Source organism: Doryrhamphus excisus, linkage group LG13, assembly GCF_037039965.1.
Source record: "Doryrhamphus excisus strain RoL-2023G ecotype Guam linkage group LG13, RoL_Dexc_Guam_v1.1, whole genome shotgun sequence".
In the NCBI taxonomy this organism is placed as follows: Eukaryota; Metazoa; Chordata; class Actinopteri; order Syngnathiformes; family Syngnathidae; genus Doryrhamphus; species Doryrhamphus excisus.
In genome coordinates this window covers 20,218,890-20,227,500 of record NC_136369.1, presented here as the reverse complement: position 1 = coordinate 20,227,500, position 8,611 = coordinate 20,218,890, and the positions used below count along the sequence as shown (strand labels likewise).

General features: G+C 37.9%; 1 protein-coding gene across 1 annotated transcript in view; it reads left to right on the top strand.

Moving 5' to 3' along the window:
- The window catches only part of LOC131139259 (growth arrest-specific protein 1), a 2,131-nt gene extending 1,201 nt beyond the window's left edge, over window positions 1-930 (top strand). The window contains exon 1 of the mRNA XM_058088667.2: window positions 1-930. This exon is cut by the window's left edge and continues 1,201 nt beyond it. The gene's annotated coding sequence lies outside the window, so the exon portion shown is untranslated.
- The last annotated feature ends 7,681 nt before the right edge of the window (window positions 931-8,611 follow it).

Sequence of the window (8,611 nt, the reverse complement as noted above, 5' to 3'; positions counted from 1 at the left end):
TATGAGCATCTGGACCTGAGTCTCAATAAGTCTGGATAACGGAAGCTGGTAAATATTCTGTAAGAACTTCCCACAAAACGGCCAATGGACCTTTTCTTCATATTCGAGAACGCTTGGCCCCATGTTTGAGGGACCACGAGGTATCCTCTGTACCATGCAGCTCTGTACCAAGTTCTGCATCAGAGTTGCAATTCTCCATCCAAGCACTAGGGGGCAGTGTTTTCTGGTGAGTCCACTTGGTGAGAATCCATGATTCTGGTCAACTAATTAGCTTGTTAGCTTCCTCGGTCGCTAATGAACAATGGCAACTAAAGCAAAATGGAGAGCGGTACTGGAAGCAGAACTAATTGATGCGTCACAACACATTTATCGCAAGGTTGCCGACCCCCTGCTGTAGACCAGCATACAGGGTTGGGATCATAGCGGAACTAGGAACTGAAACCTTGGAGTCGACACCATCTGGAATGTTCAGATTTTGGACATTTTAGACGGAACTGATGTTGAAAGAAGAACCCGGTACTCCTAAGTCCTATCGTGTCTCCGTTCCGTCAACTTCCTTCCAGGGGTGGGACCCCCCTGGGTGCCCCTCCCACCTGATGGTCGTTAGATTGGGGGATTCCATAGACAGTTCATCCGGGATTAATAAAACAGCTCAGTAGCCTTTGAGTCTACCATCACGGATTGGATTGACCGTTACCTGGATGACCTGAGAATCTAATCTGACACCATTTTGGACTACGGCGCCCCCCCTCAGAAGTCTCTCTAAATTTAAGATTCCTTTTCCGGGTAGTTCTGGGCATGGTGGCCTCGAGAGCGGCTGCCATTTGTTTGCTTTGGTGTCAAAAGTACTTGGATTGTTGCTCTATTAAGACCTTAGGCAAACATGGGGCCTCCGCCGTCAAGTCTTCTCTATACTTACTTTTTTTGGGGGGGGGGTTGCGGCTTTGTTGCGGTAACCACACTTCAAATATTTGCCATAGGACAGGAGTCAAGTACTCAAATTAACTGAAGCGCCCCAACACAACCGGGTCCCCCCCCCTTCCCAGTGCCGCCACATGTGAGATAGTTTTATGGACCTCTTCCTCTCAGAACCAACCACCCCCCCCACCCCACACCGTTCCTTTTCCTTCCCCTGACTTTACGCCTCTAAATGACCCCCCCGCTTGCCTTTTATTACTGCTTTCACACTCTGCTTACACAGTACTTCTACGACGATTTCTAATACCCAAGTTCTGCCTTGACCAAGACAGTAATACTCACTTTTGTACACAATATGTACATAAAAATGACTAAAACTGCTTTTAACATTACACTAAGCGGTAAAATATTCCATACAGGTCTCAGTAGCCACGTTTACATGGAGCCAAATATTCCGATTCCATTGGGGTTATTTGCTGAAACGGAAAGAATGTAACCTTTGTATACACCTCATTCCCAAAGAAAAGTGCCAATCCCAATGAATATATAATGGGATTCCCAGGGGTGGAATATCCCTTTCCCCAATCCGATTGAGGTATCTTGTACCCGCTCAAACGGAAAGTTGTCAGACTGCGTTCTTCTTCCTGGTGTTTTTCTTCTTCTGTTGTTTATTGCAAGCAGCTTTGGTGTGCATTAGCGCCATCTGTGGAACAGAATCAGAATTTCAAGACCGGATGAACGAAAAAGTCGCAATACGGAGTTATTCCAACAAGTAAAGAAAAACTCTGAAGTCGGTATCACGTGATGATGTTGTTTACGTTTTACTGGGCATGCCCCATTGACTATTCTGGTTGATTATAGCGGCGCATGTAGACACGCGACTGGAATAGTCCTTTCCATGGATACCATTGCTTTCGGAAAGGTCATTCGGAATGATTCAATTCGGAAAGAGAAAAACTCCTCATGTAAACGTGGCTAATGTTGGGAAAATTCACACAAAAACATAGTTAAAAAGTGAGGTCCCATACTTCCATTAAGTAATTTAAATGTGACTTGGTGAACTGTTAGCCTTGACGGGATGACACAAACGTTAGCAAGACTAGCACAGCTATGTGAGCTAACATGCTAAAATTACATTATCATGCTAAGTTAGCCGATTTGCTCAAGAAAAACAAAATGATCAAACTTCCAGCTCCCACGTCTGACGGGTAGTTGGCAATTTTAAGATTTTAAAAGTATTTTAAGATGTGTAGCAAAGCCTTTTTTTAAAAATAAAGGGCTTTTACCAACTTTCTGGTCTATGAATGTTATTACAATGTTATATTCCCGCTTGAGAAAGGGACCAATCACAGCGGAGTGGGTGTTCCTAGAGGCGGTTGGAAACAGGATTTATATGGAAAAACTGCAGAAAGAGGTGCTGAATCCGGAAGATCTAGAAAGCTTTCTGTGCGGATTATTGAGTGTCGCTGCTCTATTGGAGCCCACAACGCAATACAAAGAGCTGAAAATGAACAGGTCCCCTTTAAGTTAATGTGGGGAGGGGCAAACGCACGGACAACAAAAGGTCCGATACTGCACACCTTCGCAATGCAACAATGTTTACATGTTTTAATAAATGCGCAAATTTTAAAAGGTGCAACTATAATTTGTACAACTGTGTCAACTTGGGTTTTCTTTTTTTTTTTAATGTTAAATTATGAGGCCAGAAAAATGAAGCGGAATGTATATATTTTACAGTATTATTCAATTATATGAAGTGGATACGCTGCAAAGTGCATCATTAGCACAAATGTAGCTGCGTGATGGAAATTGTCCAATGCTCATCTTTCTCTCTGTTGTGTGTTTTTACAATAAAATGTTTATCACTGACATAAGAGTTTGTGTTCAGTCAATTTCATGACTGCAAAATGAATCGTTAGCATCCGACATTGTCCTTTTTCCATTCACTGTCTGTATGTTATGCTAACATTTCAACTTTGTCCGATACAGATTAACATTTAGCAATTCAATGTAGGTCAATGTATGCTAAGCTATCTGAACAAAACATCCACATTTAGTTTTGTTATCAGTGATAAAGAAATAAGCCACTAAAAAAACAAGCTATGTGACAAAAACAGGCCCTGAGCCGCACTTTGGACACCCGATAGTAAAGCGATTAGGTGGGTGGATGTGAAACCTGGAGAGGAATTTGAAGTGTGTGCATTCTGAAGCCAGACAGGATGCTCGCAGAGTTTTTGGCTCAGGTTTTCGAAAACCAAACGGACTTCCAGAAGAACGGTGTGATTAAAAACAGAACTAATGAAGTCACAGCTTGCTAACATGCAAACATTTCCACACTTCAGAAGGTGTTTACAAGTTGTTAACAAATTGTAAAAGACTCCATTTGTGGCTTACTTCCATAAGGTACTAAAAAGTACTCGCTTTAATGCACGCTTCAACCTTCTACTTTGCCTGCTATGGCAGGGGTGTCCAAAGTGCAGCCCGGGGACCTTTTACAAGCACACAGTACACAAAAAAGAATATACTATTTAATAAGAAAATACGTCATTCTGCAAGAATAAAGTCAAAATATGAAGAGAAAAAGTTCTAGTCTAAAAAGAAATATTTTATGACAATAACATTCCTATGAAGAGGAAAAATAATGAACAATGAAATATTGAGCAAAGTTACAAAATTATCAAAAAACAAAACAATGGGAAAATTAAAGTTGCGGAAAGTTATAATAAATCATAAGGAGAATATTTATTTCAAAGAAAGTTGAAATAGCTGGAAATTTTAATTAATTTAATAATACATCCAAAATATTAAAAGAAAAAAGAAAAAAATTGTAGCATAGTTCAAATATTATGAGAATTTTTTTAGAATTTTTATTACTATTAAAAATGCATATAAGTTGGGGAAATGCTATATTATGGGAATAAAGTCATAATATTACAAGGAAGTTATTCCATAAGAATAAAGTGAAAATATTAAGTATTAATCTAATGAGAAAAAGTCATAATTTCACGCGGATAACATACGTATTATCATAAGTAAAATAATCTATTTACTAGGATAAAGTTGAAATATTACAGAAAGACACTTTTTAAAGTAATATCAAAAAAAACAAACACAAAAAATTGTAATCACAAAGTTATGAGAATGAAGTCATAAGGACAACATTTACAACTGGAAAGTTAATGAAAAAACAGCTGTATTTTTGGTAATATTATTATATATATTATTATTATATTATTATTATATTATATTATATTTGTACTTTGGAGCAAACTAAAAAATTAAGAGAAAAAAATTGCTGTTTTGATGTGAATAAATGTGTAATATTAGCAGGAAAAATGTTAAAATATTGAATACAATATGTATTAAAAGTGGGAATGCTATGAAAATTAAAAAAAAACTTATATAAGTTGAGGATTTTTTTTACAATATTATAAAAATAAAGTTATAATATTACAAGGAGAAAATTTCAGACGGAAAAAAAATTAAATGAAAAAAAACAGCAAAAAAGAGGATGTGAGCTAAGTTTCATACTAATGATTTTTATATCACATACCTATTTCTTGAAATGTGTACTTCTGAGCATATTTGGTAGCACCATAAGCCAAGCAGTAAAGAAAGGACAGGAAAGAAAGGCAACAAATGACAAACGCAGGGCTGGGTCGAGCTAAACAGGCGCTCTAATCGAGATAAATCCAAACACATCTGCAATATTTCACATCAAAACAACCTAAAACAACTATCAAACTTGAACCAGTTTTCATGTTAAAACCTCAAAGTGTGTTGAGAAGAAATAGTTTTATGACAAAAAAGAGCAATTCAATGAAATCCCTTTTCCCAAAAGCGGACAACTCCTAAATTTCCATGCGGCCTGGCACAAAAGCGGCTGAACTACGGCATGACCCCCCCACTCCTCCCGCTTGATTGTTGGATTGTCTTCAGTCCAGTTACCATGCATCTTAAATTCCTCCCAGACAACCGCCTCCACCCCCTTGGCCCCGCACCCTCACTCTGCCACCCCCGCCGCCCGACCCCCCTGAAGTTTTCTGGGAGCAATATCAAAACAAACACGAGCAACTTCGGGTAAAAGTGCGAGCTGAGCTTGTACGCGGCGGGGAAACAAGGGCGCTACAGAGCCCATTTTCAAAATTATCTGGATTCAGCATTTCCCCCACAACAACCCCTCAATCCCGACCCCCTCCCGCCCCCCGAGCTCCCTTCACTTGGACCAAAAAGGGAGGGACCCACCCGCGGATTTAGGAGGCTCTTGTCTCTCAGAGGTACAATGTTCCATTCATGATAACCATCCAGCCGCACTGAACGGCTGACCTGCTCTCTGCTGTTGGGGGCAGTCAAGCCCCCCCCCATCCCCATCCCCGGGTCCTTCAGGTCTGGAACCCCGGAGATCCCTCTTTTAGGGGGACATTGATGCCAAATGGCAGCGGGCCCTGTGCCATTAAGATAAACAACACATGAGAGGGGAGAAGTGGGGTAGGGGTGTCCTGTTTTGTTGATCGTGTCGATAAAGTTACACAAACTTGTATAAGTCTTATGTCTATTCCAACAGATGTTTGTATGTGGTTACAATACAATACACAGAGATCAGGTATAACTGGCTTCATGTTGGATGGGTGATTAACTGTTACTTATCTTGTGGTGTTCATTTTGTCATTGCTGGTATTCGCTGTGTATCTGGTGTTGCCTATCATTGAAGTATTTGTATTACTACGGCCGGTATTCTTCACATGTATAAATATTAATAAATGCTGAGGTATCACTAGGAAGAAAGGGAAAAAAAGCTGCTTTTGGTTTCCATTGAATTACCCTACAGATATTGGGGTGGGATTTAATAACTTTTACTTCTTCCTACTCCATTTCAAGCTTTTAATGTGTTATATATTATTATATATTATTTCTTCTTGCTCAAGACTGTTGTGGTCTTGGTTGTGCTGATTTGTGTGTATCTTGTTGTATGTTTGCGACATTTAATTATGCATTTAATTAGTTTTTTTTATTTTGTTGTTTTTTTTGCTCGAAATAAATGACAAAAAAACAAGGGATTCACACTAACATCGACTGAAAACACTGTCATATGAAGAGTCTTGAACCAGTCATGATGTGCTATATATATCACTATATTGACACTTAATATGGTACACATTATGGCATTGGATGCTCATATCACCGTGTACTTCAGTACGTGACAAAAATTTAAATATATATATATATATATATATATATTAAACTATATTAGGAAAACAGGAAGTGAACAAATGTAACAGTTACTGATTGTAAAAGTACCAGATGGAGGGGGAGGATTTAATAATCTTTGTGGAACTGTGAACTGAAAATAAATAAAAATAAAAATAAAAATAAAAATAAAAATAAAAATAAAAATAAAAATAAAAATAAAAATAAAAATAAAAATAAAAATAAAAATAAAAATAAAAATAAAAATAAAAATACATTTTATTTATTTTATTTTATTTTATTTTTATAAACTTAAATTATATTAGGAAAGCAGGAAGTGAACAAATTAACAGTTACTGATTGTAAAAGTACCAGATGGAGGGGGAGGATTGAATAAGCTTTGTGGAACTGTGAACTGAAAATAAATAAAAATAATGTAATGTAATGTAATGTAATTTAATGTTATTTTATTTATTTATTTTTAAACTTCAATTATATTCGGAAAGCAGGAAGTGAACAAATGTAAGAGTTAGTGATTATAAAAGGTACCAGATGGAGGGTTAGGATTTAATAAGCTTTGCTTCTTAAATGCACTCAATTGGAATCTGATGCATGTTCAAATGAAATTAAACCATTACCATTACCATTTCCATTTCCATTGCCATTAGGTGCCAGGCCAGTAGTTAGCAGTGTCCGTCTGTACAGAAGCACATGTAAACATACATGACACACGCATGCACACCAGCTGCTTTTTGCTGTTTTCCTAAATACCTGAAAAATATAATGCATCCTACTTAATGGAAATTCATTTAACCGCACTAAATGAGGGCTGACTGTATTTCAACATTTACGCCAACATTTTGCCTGGGTTTTCGTTCTCTCCTACAGTAGGTTTTCAGGTCAGACAAAGCGCCCTGCACGCTACTGACTCATTGCATTCTTTTAAATTGAGTCCCACTCCCACCAGTGTTAGGATTGACTCTCTGTCAAGGCTAACGCGGTGGACCAGTGTTTTGAAACTGCAAGCTTCCCAGCTGGAGGTGAGGAATGACGCATGCAAGTTCTAAAAACACTCTGGGAACTCTGTACTCCATAGATGCCCAAAAGGGCATTATGTGATTCTGTGTGTGGGGGTGTGGGGGTGTGGGGTGGACAACATCAGCGTGGAACTCAAATCAGATGGACCAGTCACTTGAGGTCACACTGCTGCTTTTTCCATCTAACCAGGCTTTGTTCTCCACCGCCCCGCCATCTGGTTAATGGTGTTCACCTGGCACACAGGACTTAAATGACTCCCAGACCCCTTGAGGGAAACAGGTGGGAGAACCCTGGTCTTCGGTGTGGGTCTGGTTTTGGAGCAACTTCATCACATTAAATCGGGACACAACTGGTTTTGTTTTGTTTTTCTGAAATCCACAGTTTGTTTTTGCATTTTGACCACCAGGGTCCTTTGAAAACGCATGGATGGTTGCACGGTGAGTGAGTGGTTAGCACACAGACCTCACAGCTAGGAGACGCGGGTTCGATTCCACCCTCGACCATCTCTGTGTGGAGTTTGCATGTTTGCAAGATCCTCAATCTGGGGAATAACAGGTTTGTTGGTATATTATAATAATAAAATAATAATAATAATAATAATAATAATAATAATAATAATAATAATAATAATAATAATAATAAAATAAAATAATAAATATAATAAAATAAAATAATAAATATAATAAAATAAAATAATAATATTAAATTAAATTAAATAATAATAATAAATACAATAAAATAATAATAATTATTATTATAATTAGAATATGATAATAATAATTGCTGTTGTTCTCCCCGTGCATGCGTGGGTTTTCTCCGGGTACTCCGGTTTCCTCCCACATTCCAAAAACATGCTAGGTTAATTAGCCACTCCAAATTGTCCATAGGTATGAATGTGAGTGTGAATGGTTGTTTGTCTATATGTGCCCTGTGATTGGCTGGCCACCAGTCCAGGGTCTACCCCGCCTCTCGCTCGCCTGGATGATATTTTTAGGTAATTTTTTTTAGCCTTATGCATTATTTTAGCTGTTTGAAGATGAACTATATCAGCAAGTTGAAGTATTTGTCATTTTAGAAATAAGGAGTTAGTATGTTTTATGTAGGCGGCATTATGAATTATCCTTACTGACCTTTTTTGCAGTACATTTAGCGAGTGAAGACTGCTTTTATAGTTATTAGCCCATATTTCCACACAATAAGTAAGATATGGATTATAATATTATATTATTCCCAAAGGTCCTTGAACGTCCCGTGTGTCTGTATGCATAGTTTCCCCACAATGGAGGGAGGTTACACCAGTGTCAACGCCTATAAAACTGTATAAACAACAAAAGGATAATAGAGGATGACAAAGAAAACAGATTGTTTGTGTGATTCTCATACGTGTCGAAATGTTCACATTACAGGCTTTGAATGGTATAATTAGAAAATGGCCTTACTTTCCCTCAGCAGGCCTTCCGGTATGTCT